Genomic DNA, 13,784 nt, shown 5'->3' on the forward strand with positions numbered 1-13,784 from the left:
CTTTCCACTAGGCCGGTCTGATTACTCTTTTGTTCATGAAAGTAACAGAATAGTACAGTATGAAAACATACAGTAGATACCATACAGCATATGAAATCAGTATCAAATATGTGAAATAAATCCCTGTTTTTGTGATTTACACTATTTCTGTGCCAACGGAAAAATAACACATGATATTATATGCTCTAATAGACTTCATAGAGTATATAAATATGCAGGTTTCGGGCATGTTCAGACATCGGAGGACTTTAGAAGTGGCCATGGCAGTATATATATATAGCAGACATGACAGGAGTGGTTACGGTCAGTCAAAGCCCCCAGGCCGGAGTCACCGGGGCCATCGATAGGGGTCATCCTGAGGTTACCATTACAGGCTCCTCCGTCTTTGAGGTTGTGTCCTAATGAACGTAGACCTTTTGGTGTGTCTGTGGCCCTTAATTAAAACGATGAACAGTCAATATCAAAAACAGACTTTAGCCACTTTCGACCTGGTGTCCTTGTTTTGGGCATTCCAAAAATGTAAAAGGAAAAGCGGAACGTTTTGGGGAAATTGTGAAAATGGCAAGCTCACAGCACATCACATCGATACACATGTTCACAGAACGCCATCTTACGATGAAGCATAAAATAGGGCATAAACTTGGTGGTTAATAATCAAATATCACATCTCTCACGTTGCAAGCTGCTACGTGGAATTATTCACAACTTAGAGAGTTGCACCATACAGTACATACAGTACTGGCAACCAATATAGTACTGTGACAATGGCCCCCAGAAGTCGGCATACCCCTACCGGAGTTAGGACTAAACACAACATAGTTTTTCCTCATCTCTAAGGCCTCCCATACATGAAATGGATTCTTGTATAAAAATATTTTACTGCAAAAGTGGTGAAATTGTTATTTAAAGTTATACAGCTCAAACTAAAAATAAAGCCTGTCCGTCTGGGGGTTGAGGCACCTAAAGTCATGTAGATTCACAATGGAAGCTCTGAGAGGTTCAAAACTTGGCATACTTGAAGCCAGAACATACCTCTACATTCTAGAAAAGACTGAATGTCAATATCTGAATGTCAATATGAGATTATAGTCATTTGAACACATACCTACAGTAGGCGGAATTGTACATCTATGTAGATGTCTTCTCTACTTTGTAGTGACTCTGGAATGGATTGTCATAGCAACACATATGAGGGCTTGTAGGAAAGGTGAGGTTCTACTGAATCCAGCAATAACAAGTGTGTAAATGTAGCTTGCATAATCGTGGAGTTATGCCACAAAACATATGGTGTCCCAAACGAGGGGAAATAAAACTAATGAAATCTACAGTATCACATTAGTTTTATTTTTACTTCACTTATCAAGGGTGGGAAAACATAAAAAAATCACTTGAGTATAAGTCCCTAAAATGTATGAAATGTCTCAAACTTGAGAAATGAGAAATTGTGAACAAATAGATGCCGCTTCAACAATAGTACAGAGAAATATGCAAGCCTACAGTGGAACTACTAACTATTATTATGTTGCAGCACATGACCTGGATGCTCCCTCATCAAGCTCAAATCTCAATATTATCCTCATAAATAGATAATCAAGTATTCATTTCTGTTATTTCTGATTGGGACATCCCTAGTATCAATATGATATCCATATCATGATATTAGACTGGATATTGTCCGTGATTTGGGATATTGTACTATTGTGATATTGCATAGGAGTTGCATAAAAATATCATTTTCGGATGGGGAAAAATCGGTATCGGCAGATACTCAAAATTAAAATGATCGGAATCAGATCGGGAGCAAAAACGTGTGATCGGGACATCCCTATCCATAATGTTGAAAAGCCCAAGGCAGAAGACCTTCAACTCTTACTAAATGTTGCTCAGCAGAGAGATGATGATGTTCATAAAACCGTGGCTCTATATACAGACAATATGCTGCAGTAATGAGCAAGTTGCAAATGTTGAGTGAGAGCATGCCTGCCCTGCACCAGTCTCATCAAGAAGTCTGAATAGGGTTGATACAACATTGTTTAACATACAAAGATATTTTTCATTTGTGTGAAGGCCAGTACAAGACCAGAACATCTGACAGCCATTATGGCTGGTACTGGTATGTGTACCAGAGACTTATGGTCCTTCATGCAGCATCAGAAAGGTTGATGAAGTTGTACATCATCTGCTCCTCTCGTACCCAGATCTCTTTGTGTATGATGACAAATATACAATAATACTGGTAATATGCCGGGGCGGCAGTGCCTCAGGAATAGAGTGGCCAATAGAGCGGCTGGATGGAGAACCGTGAGGTTCGCAAGACAAATTTCAGTGTGAACTAACAATATACCGGTAGTACTATATCATACCATATTCTCAGTTCGATCCAGGGCTCCCCCAGAGTTAGACTCTGGACCCCTAATTGATCCCGATGTGCAGGTCGGTGCCTTGTATGGTTTCCTCTGCCATGGGTGTGTGACTGAATGTGTGAATGTAATGCACAATCTATGTAAAGTGCTTTGGATAAAAGCTCTATATACTGTAAAATTGTAAATACACCAATTTCCATTTACGGTATATAAACTCCTTGACTGTTATGATGACATACTGAAGACACTGACTCTGAGGAAGAAGATGATATTGTCTAAATACAAACCGTGGAAACATACAGCATTACAATTTGTAGAACATGGAAAGTCTGATGTTGCATGCTCTAAAAGTGTGCCTATGGGAAATGGGCACAATGAGAGAAGATGCAAATATCCAAGAAAATCCAGAACTACTACATAGACCTGCAGATATATCGATGAAGAAAACCATGGACCAGTGTCTTCAGTATGTCATAACTCTTATTTATTGAAAGTGATGACTTGTCATCACTTTCATTTATTTAAAGAAAAACTAATTCAGTGAGATTAATAAAAGCTTTGACATAGATACTGGTCTGCTGTTCTAATTCTTTGTTTTATAGCTGCTATATTTCGTTTAGAGATTTAGTGTTTTAGGTAGCATTTATGATATTTGTCATCATATGCAAAGAGATCTGGGTACGAGAGCTTTCTGATGCTGAATGTGAAGGCCCTGTCTCTGGTACTCTGACCAGTAGTCCTGGTTTTGTCTATGAACTGATTGCAACAAGACCGCAAGGACTTTTTTGTGCTATCCCTTTTGGACTGATTGTATGACTGTACTCTGTTGCTGTTTTTACATTTATGTCTAATAAACTATTAAATCCATCAATCAATCAATCAATCAATTGTGCTGGCCTTCCCACAAATGAAACAATATATTTGTATGTTAAACAGTGTTGTATCCTATTCAACAATGTTGTACCCTATTCAGTCTTCTTGACGAGACTGCATGCTCTCACTCTGGTCTTACTGGAGTAGTTTTCTCAACATGATATATGATGAGGAGAGTATATTGAATTTGGGTTTGCCAGGGTTTTATGAACATCATCTCTCTGTTGAAAAACAGTTAGTGTTGAAGGTCTTCTGCCGTGGGCTTTATACATTATGGGTCTTGTTTCGTGCCTTTTTCTAACTGTTTAGCAAAGATGATACAAAGATTTGGATCCAATATTCCATTTTGGTAAAAATTTAAAGATACACTTCAGAATTTGTACAGTATCTATGTTGTGCATTGCGCGCACTATTATTAGGCTATAGTATGTGCAGTAACCATATTACAAGTGATACTAATTAAGTCTATTTTCCATTCTGGTGAAACAGTGTCAGGGCAGGGTTCTGCTATTGTCAGTGTAGACTGGACAGGCAGTAGGCTCTGTTACACTAAAGAGAACTAAATGCTAGGTCACTCTCCACTCCAGTCAGCTAAATAGCTACTTGATTTGACAAGGTTCATATCATCTTTTCACATTCCAAAATATGTGAAATGATTTACCTGTCATTTTATGAAGAAAGCCACATACTGTAGGCAATATGATGCAGGTGGAGCCAAATACTGTAGTATAACTTGACTGTAACCAAATGGCTGTAACCAAATAACTACAGAAATGAATAACTTGCAGGTCATGTGCTGCAACATAATAATAGTTAGTAGTTCCACTGTAGGCTTGCATATTTCTCTGTACTATTGTTGAAGCGGCATCTATTTGTTCACAATTTCTCAAGTTTGAGACATTTCATACATTTTAGGGACTTCTACTCAAGTGATTTTTTTATGTTTTCCCACCCTTGATAAGTGAAGTAAAAATCTCACCTTTCCTACAAGCCCTCATATGTGTTGCTATGACAATTCATTCCAGAGTCACTACAAAGTAGAGAAGACATCTACATAGATGTATAATTCTGCCTACTGTAGGTATGTGTTCAAATGACTATATCTCATATTGACATTCAGATATTGACTTTCAGTCTTTTCTAGAATTTAGAGGTATGTTCTGGCTTCAAGTATGCCAGTATGCAAGTTTTGAACCTCTCAGAGATTCCATTGTGAATCTACATGACTTTAAGTGCCTCAACCCCCAGACGGACAGGCTTTATTTTTAGTTTGGGGTGTATACATTTATATATCAATTTCACAACTTTTGCAGTAAAATATTTTTATACAAGAATCCTTTTCTTGTCTTGGAGACCTTAGAGATGAGGAAAAACTATGTTGTGTTTGGTCCTACCTCCGGTAGGGGTATCTCGAAAACTTTTGACTGTTCGTCACAGGACTAATAATACTCCTGCCAATTAAAGACTGATTTGTGCTGTGTACATATGCTTTGCTGACGTCGTTCCAAAGATGACACAGACTGATAGAAGCCTGGATTCGTACAAACTAAAGTGTCAGGTCATAAATATGTAAAAACAACTTTTCCTTCCATCTCTCCCGTGAGGGAGGAACGGTATTCTTCCTGGTATTCTTTCTGGATAGAATCCCTGGTATCTCTCTTGCTCTCTCATACTCACTGTCTCCATTTCTCTATCTCTCTCTATTCACTTCTTATCGGCCTGGAATCCCATAGATAATGGAATCCAGATGGAACGAAATGAGCTAACATGAGACACAGCAAAGATAGAGACATTAATTACCTTTTTTTTTTAATAGCACATTTTCCAGTGCCTGCTAGACGGCTTTGAAATAAGAATAAAATAAAATATAGGCAGCTGAAACACATCACATGGTCTCCTGGCCAGATGGCACAATTTAGAGCAATGGGGGAAAGAATCCTGTGATGTTCAAAGTTCTCTTTCTCTGATAGATTGTCTCGGTGTCTCCATCTTCTGTTCTTCCCAAGCAGAGACACAGAGAGAATGTTTGTCTTCTGAATATGATAAGACAGAACGGAAGTGTAAAGGATTCTAGATTTAGCTTGTTTATCTGTTCTTAACGTATGATTATTTTCATTCGAATTATTATTTGTTTTGTTGAAGAGAGAAAGAGGTGTATTTGAATATCAGTAGTGTTATATAATTATGATTGTACATTGACAACCAGTTATCTGAGTTATTATGTGTTCAGTTTGAGTTTATCTTAAGAGGGAAAAACAGAAACAGAAACATATCATCTCCCATAAAATCCACTAAATTCCACCATGAAATACACAGAAGCTACACTGTTCAGAGATAAGACTCTTTGAGAGCCAGAGAAAGAATTGGTGACAAAGAAGGAAAGAAAAGAAAGAATGAAAGATACGGACATATTAACCCGTAAGCTTTATTTTATACTTGTGTCATGTAGCAAAAATCTATTTTAGAAATACTGTGCACATTTTCAGGCTTTAATGACATGCCCAAAATAGGGAAACCAGGGTTAATGTGACTAAAAGAAAGAAAGAAAGAAAGAAAGAAAGAAAGAGAACGAAATAAATAAAATACCTTTGAAAAGAATAAGCGTGAAAACCAACATGTCTCCTCTTTCTGTGAGACCCCCAACACCCCCCTTCTTCCATCTATCTTTCAACACCTTTCTTTGGGATTTACTTAGAATATGAAAGGATTGCTGCTACACCGGGCTTGACAGACACTGTACTACTTTATTAAAGCTCAGACGCCAGGTACGCCTGTATTAAAATTGAAAGAGAAGGCAGCGGGTGTTCGATTCCACAGGATAGACGCGCTGAAATCCCCGGTCAAAGCATCAGGGATCTGTCACTTTCTCTCTCTCTCTCTCTCTCTCTGTTTCTCTCTCTTGCTCTGAAGCACCGAGCAACCCTATTGATATTTAGATGATGCAGTCACGCAAGGTAGTAAAAGCTTCTTCTTTTTCTTATTTTAAAGATATTGATTTTAAATTGCACATTAGGGCCGATTCCACGCCAGATCTGCTATACCTTAAAGACGGACCACTCTATCTCGCGTGTGGGAATTTGTATGGATTTTTTCTTTTTCTTTTGGTGGGGTGGGGTGGGGGGGGTCTTGTTTGTCATGAAGAGGGGGTGAATGCAATAAGTGCTCCATTACTTAGACAATCTGCGAGTGCTCAGAAAATTAGTCACCAGTGACCCTCTGTGGCCTCACCCTCACACTCATCCTCCAGTCACAGGAGCTGCTGGGAATGGGAATGAAGCCTAAACTAATAGGACGGCGCTGCAGCCTCCGATATAGTGGAGCCCCACGCTGACTGATGCCTGAGCTCAAAATAATGACACTACTGAAGTCTTGAACCAATGACACATTTGGCACACAGACAATTATGAAGATAAATAATTACTGCCATCCATGGAACATGTAGTGTAATAGTGCCCATGATGTAGTTCAAGTTCAAGTTGATCTTTATTGTCATGTGTCATGTAAAATCACACCCGTGTGAACTGAGTGGTGCAACTCCCCTCTCCCTTCTCTCTCTCTCACGGACATTGCTGTTCCTTGGAGTGGTTGCACCACTCAAAAATACAATGAATTACTTCCCGGCTCTCTCTGCCATCCCAGAACCAACCAAAAACATACATGGACTACACTATGTTTACATTACAGGTAAAATAACATTACAACTAGAAAAAGGCTAATCTTCTGAGCGCAAAAACTGGCATGAGGCGGGGAAACTGCGGGGGAAACAACGTTTATATGACCTACGATTACAAATTTCACATTTGTGACGCCCCCCCCTATGGGGAGAGAAATGTGTCGTGGACTCGTGGGTGCGTTCTATTGTATTCCAATTAGGGGTTAATTGATTGGATGTGGGGTTCATGCATGCATGCAAAGTTTGACACTGATCTGCCCAGCACTGCAGTGTCTGAGATTAGCTATACACAGACAGACACACGGACAGGAGTGAAAACATACAGTCTTTGCCTCTCGGCCTGTCAGGCCGCTTTTCATAATGGGTACGTCAGTTGTACAGCAACCTGACTGGCTGTGGAAAGAAACTGTTACGGAGACAAGTGGTGTGTGATTTGACGCTCCTCCTTGACCTTTTTTAGAGAGTGAGAACAGAACATGAGTGGGTGGTTTGTGTTCTTAAAGGAGTACTATAGTTCACCCAAGAAATTACTTTATTTCTATTGTTTACGTGCCTGGTGTTGTCTTTGACTTACGCAGAGTTTTAGTTTGTAAAACATTCCTTAACGGTGAATCCAGAATCCAAAATTGAAGAAAAAACTCTTGATGGAATGGAATTAATCAAAATACAGCTCATATTATCATTTAGATTATATTCCACCAAAGTCCGCTAAGAAACCGGTTTAGCCCGGTAGTGCATTTTTCTGGTTCTATAAACATAGAAGAATAAAATATAGATGCACACATATGCATTATGAGCAGTGTTTAGGATGCATTTTTGAGGGGCCTCCACCTCCTATATTCAGCTATTAGTGTAGCTTTCGTCTTCTGACAATGAATGGAGAATTTACGTCATGTGTCATGTGTCTGAGCAAATGGGATATTTCTGTCCTACACAAAGGACAGAATTCCATTGACAATGAAGCAATAGCCAATTACAGCAAATAGACATGATGACACATTTTCTGATGATGATACTTTAATGATGGGGGAGGTGGGGTAAGTGCCATGCACAAAACATTATCTTGCGCAAAGGATGGTGGAATGGCAGGGCGGTGTATCTGAAATTATGAATTCACAAAAACAAATATATTTTCACAATATGCGAAATGGGAAATCCTTCCCTGGCCTACTGGCGGCGGGTACAAGACATTTTGCGCTGATCGATCGGTCCAGTGGTTTTGTGAGGTTTGCCACGGACAGATAGACAGACACCACACCCCGGTGTTAACTTCATCCTGTGGAATTTATAAACCTATATGTATCCAATATCCAATGTTGCTGCTATATATTAACTTCAAAACAAACTTTGTATTTTTACATATACCCAGTTCAGTTTTACTTTTAATGGCTTGGCCTTTAAAATAAGTGAAAGGCTTTGTGCTGAAACCGTGGCTGATAAAGAGACAACTAGGAAACCACAAGGGAGTGGAAAACATTTCCAGAAAGACAGATTTTAACTTTATTTGGGCACTGTTCACCACGGCTCTGCCTGTAATCAAACAGTTGGCTTCATTCACTTCATCCTAATACTGACATCAGTTGAGCTACATAGAATTAAAATTTACAATTTATTGTGCAATTAAAAAAATTAGCCCGTTCACTTTTACCCATTACTTTTAGCCCATTATGAATTACAGTTTACTTTCAGTTTCACATTACTACCGACCATTTACTAAAGCATACCACAGGCTATAGTTTGTTAGATTTTCCAGGAAGCCATCAGGCTCAATTCATTTCAGTATGGTATGACAATGAACCTTTATGCAAAGTGCTCTACAATGTTCATTTGCAATCATCCATTGACAGTTTGACACACATTCACATCTGCTATTTTCAAAAGATTTGTATACATTTTAAAACTTGAAATGGCACATTCTGCTTAATGAGTACTTTTGCTATTAGTACATTTTCATGACTACTTTTTCCACCACTGCAAATTGCAATTGCAAAAGCCATGAATTGGAAAATGGTCTGTTTATAAATGATAATATGGCACAATATGGGAATAAACAATGATTGTGATATTGGCAGGGATACGGTCCTTTAAGACTTACGTGTTCAGATGGAAACTTTGTTTTGATACTGTACTGCATGGGAGGGGGCCAGCAGACGGAACTCTTAATGATAATAAAGAGGGATCAGCACAGATCTAACAAATGATGAAAAACGACCTGTGTTCTTCCTCTGAGACGACATGAAGAGAGGAGGAGGAGGGAAAGGAGGGAGAGAGAGAGAAGGATGGAGGGATGAGAGAGGAGGAGCAGAACCTGCAGGCCCTTCATTCCATTCCCTCAGTGTCTCTTTCTCTCCGTCTCTCTCTCTCTAGTCTCCAACTCTTTATCTCACTCCCTCTGTGCTCTTCCTCTCTCTCCCTCTCACCCACTCCCTCTCTCACGTTCTTCCTCTCATCGTTCCCCCCCCCCCCCCCCCCCCCCACACTGTCTTCCTCCGCAGCCGTACAAATCAAGACCCCCCACCACCCCCTCCCGACCAGGACAAACCACACTGAGGCATCGCTTGATTTAATAAATGAGGCTTGAGAAACCTGATCACACAACACACTTGTCTCCATAAAGGAGCAACGAGGGGGCCTGACTATTGCCAGATGCAGGCTGGGATGTCTCTGAACAAAGAGAACGCACACATGTAATCCCTTTGGGTTTGGGGGGGGGGGGGGGGGGGGGGGGCGACACTGTCTATCTAATGGGTGCCAACAGAGGCACCCCCCCCCCCCCTTCTGTGTGTGTGACTGTATGTGCTTAGACATCACAGGGAGTGAAGGAACACTGAGAGAGATACTCCCTCCCTCCCTTTATGAAGAGAAAGATGGAAAATCCATTTCCCTGTGTTGACACATAACCAGAAAAACTTCACTTCCAAGTGAATCTATGCCGAAAGTGCCATTGTGCGGCGCATATGGAAATGTGGAAGATCTTGGATGTCTGGAAGAAATCCAGGACAAATCTGCTGCAACCTCATGCTTCTCACATAGCGGAGGGTGTAATAACAAGGCTTGTAGATCTGATATTTTGCATTGATAATAAAAAGAAAAAGTTCTTTATAATGTTCTTTTTTTTTTTTAAGCTTGTACTTTTGAATACTTAAAAGCACGTACTCCAGACTGAGCAACTTCACTTGCAGTTGAGTCAATATTTGACCAGGAGTATGCCTATCCATACTTTGACTCAAGTACTGGGGTTATAAGTAGCCTACTTTGTCCACAACTGGATATGTGCTAACAAGACATGGCCTAATGACGGCATGGCTTCCCTCCCTGTGGATCGCTGAACATCATACTGATGCCATCAGTCTTGCTCAAATATGGATGGACGATTCAGGATCTGAGATTATGGTTTCACAAAATCTGAAAAATATGACCAATGCTCCTTACAATGTAATCACTATGTTCCCCCTATATTTTTGGAATTATAATGGATTTACTATCCATACTTACACAACATAAACGAAAACCTAAACCACACACGTGCGTGTGCGCGCGCATGCGTGCAGTGAGCTGTCAATCATGCTGAGTAATTAATAAGGTCATTCTACTAACTGGGCCAACAGTGGACCGACACAGCATGGGAAACTGTCCTTGAAAAGATGGCACCATATAAGCCATGGGCAAATACAACGCAAGCCGACTTAATCTGTAGGATCACAGCCTAGGATAGGTCACATTATTAACGAGCCATTTAAACAACAACCTCTAATCTGGACCAAATACTATCAGCATCGTTTGTGTGCAGGTGGATTGCCTTTAAGAATAAGAGCACACTGAGAGTACAGTGGCACAATACCTCATGTTGACTGATCCAGTTCATACACCACAAATCATCTCTTCGTTCAACATTAGCATTCCTTTCTTCTTAGTGAGAATAAAAGCTGCTAAGTCTTCAGCATTAGATCGATATTTCTGGTTAATTCATGTGTGTTCCTTCCAAAGCCAAATTCACTGAATGTATTTTAAAGGAACATTGCAATCTCTTTATACTGTTTAGTTATATTATACTGTCTGTGTATGCTATCTACTCCACAGTACAATTAGCTAATGTGTCTACACAATAGGCATCTTTATCCATCCACATCCAGGTCACCATTGTGTCTGCAGAACAGAACGATTTCTTTCCCTTTCCACATGAAATGTACTTTAGTTAAAGGGTAAGACCACTTTTTTTGAGGTTTGGGTTGTGTAGTTACTTTGCCATGATGCAACTCCAAATGTGGACAAGAAATAAAAAATAACTGCTCCAGTGATTAGAAATTGATAATTCAAAATTTGCTCCTCATTGACTTACATTGTATCTAAAACAGCTCTCAAAGTCACTCTTTTAGTACATAAACAAACACAAACAATGTTGATTCAGACAATATAGAGCATCACCAAAACTCATGCTGTTTTATTTTTTCATAAAAATGTTTTCTTCCTGTTGATTTTACTATTTGAAGATCTGGATCCAGATCCACGGATCCAGTCCGGGTTTTCTTCCCAATAAAATGGACAAATCAACAGGAAGAAAACATTTTTATGAAAAAATAAAACAGCATGAGTTTTGGTGATGCTCTATATTGTCTGAATCAACATTGTTTGTGTTTGTTTACGTACTAAAAGAGTGACTTTGAGAGCTGTTTTAGCTACAATGTAAGTCAATGAGGAGCAAATTTTGAATTATCAATTTCTAATCACTGGAGCAGTTATTTTTTATTTCTTGTCCACATTTGGAGTTGCATCATGGCAAAGTAACTACACAACCCAAACCTTAAAAAAAGTTGTCTTACCCTTTAAGGACTACACAGTTCAAGGGAAGAAAAAAAAGAAAAAGAAAAGAGCATTCCCACACCAATTTACACAATTGTTTTCTCACAGAATCATGTTGTTGTAGACTACTGTTGCTCCCTCGCCCACAGACCACGCCATGTAGACTCTAGTCTAGTATACAAGTAAGACGCGCAAACGCGGGAAGCGAACGCAGCTCGCAAATTGCAAGTTTTCTACTGTGTGTGTGTGTGTGGTTGTGTGTGTGTGTGTGTGTGTGTGTGTGTGTGTGTGTGTGTGTGTGTGTGCTACAGCTGCGCCCTCTGGTGGCGGGTGGGTGGTGTCACAGCGGGACAGACAGACACACAGACAGACAGACAGACACGATCTGCAGGGTCTCATAGTTAGTGCTCATTGCGTTCGCAAAAATGATTTGTATGTATGGCACAAGGCACAAGGTGGCCTTTATTGTTACATCTTTACAGGTATATAGTTAAATGTTGTTTTGTTTGTCTCCTCAGACTTTGTAGAAGCATTGGTAATAGTCATTTTAAAATAGCTATTTTAATATGATGTACACACACAACAAAGGGGTGAGCAATTAAGAAGAGAACCATTTTCACCAGTATTCTTGCAATCTTGTACTTATAAGGTGCTTGAAGATGATTGAAAGTCGTCAATTCTCGTTAGATGTTTGGTGTGTATAGAGGGACAAAGGGAGGGGGCCTATAGCATCATCCCCCTGGGGGAGTCCAGTCAACTAAGGGTTTAAGTGGTTAAAAAGGGATGACACACGGCATTACAGTGACCACAAGGCAAGAGTCGGCCACTGGAGGAGGAGAGGAGCCTTCTCCTTGGACCAGTGCATGGCTGGCATTCATGGCATCATCCACATGAGGGTTCAATTTGCTGGGAGAGAGATGGGAGGATCCATTCTTCTGCTTTTGAAATCCCTCCATCATAATGTTTTCTGATCAGACTGAATTAAAACAGCTTGTGTGCCCAAGACGTCCACAAGACGTCCTGGGAATTACCCGTATGGGGTGCCCAAGACGTCATGTGGACGTCTTTGCAAAAATAAATAATGTGTCCAAAAAAATGAATGTAAAACGTGGCCACCCTGGGTTTTTTTGTGTGTTGTGTGGGCAGACAATGTGTTTTCATTTTGGGAAATGTAGAATGTGTGATATGTTTGACATCACAATTTAAGACTTATACAATAAAACCACAGTAACCTTATTGGCATCCCTATTATTGGCCACATTAAAAAAAAAAAAAAAAATGTCTGTAAAATAAAATAAATCACACGTGTGTGAAGTGAGGCCTCATACACACGTATCAATGTATCACAATGCAATTCCAATGGGAGTCACATGGTTTGACCAAACATTTGTGTTTGATTGCTGATTGCTGCCATCAAACACAAACCAATGTGACTCCCATTGGAATTGCATTAATCACAGACAGAGCACAGAACATTCGTTTGATACGTGTGTATGAGGCCTAAGGGGCGCTCTAATCATCGTACATTATCATCAAGAATGGTGGTCCTTTATTGGCCAAGGGTGGCCACACCGACATACCCAGCCGATTTGCTCAGACACATATGACGTCAATTCTTCATTCATTGTCAATGGCATTTAATGTTTGCGTTCAGACAGAATCTACACTATAGCTGTTTATAGGAGGGGCTAGCGTCCCTCAGAAAAGCAGTGACCGATGTGTGATAGCATACACATTGTTAAGCATGTGAATCTGGTCATTTTGTCTATTTGTCATATGAAGTATATATAGGGCTTAAGTAGTTATGAAATGCCCTGCATGTTGCCAGCCATACTTAGAGATAAGGTGGTGATGTGGGGTGAATGTATACAGTAACGGTATAGCTGTATAGCTCTTTATCTGGAGCCAAGATAAAGTAAAGTGTGTGTGTGTGTGTGTGTGTGTGTGTGTGTATATCCCATTCTGCGCGATATGAGCTTGTAGGTCTGCTATTTTTTGAAAAATCAAAGAACGACTGACATTTTTAGAATCTGATCTCAGGTCAGAATGGGTTGATCAGACCAGTGTGTGTCCAG

The sequence above is a fragment of the Protomyctophum parallelum genome (assembly GCF_964188405.1).
Source record: "Protomyctophum parallelum genome assembly, chromosome: 16".
NCBI lineage: Eukaryota > Metazoa > Chordata > Actinopteri > Myctophiformes > Myctophidae > Protomyctophum > Protomyctophum parallelum.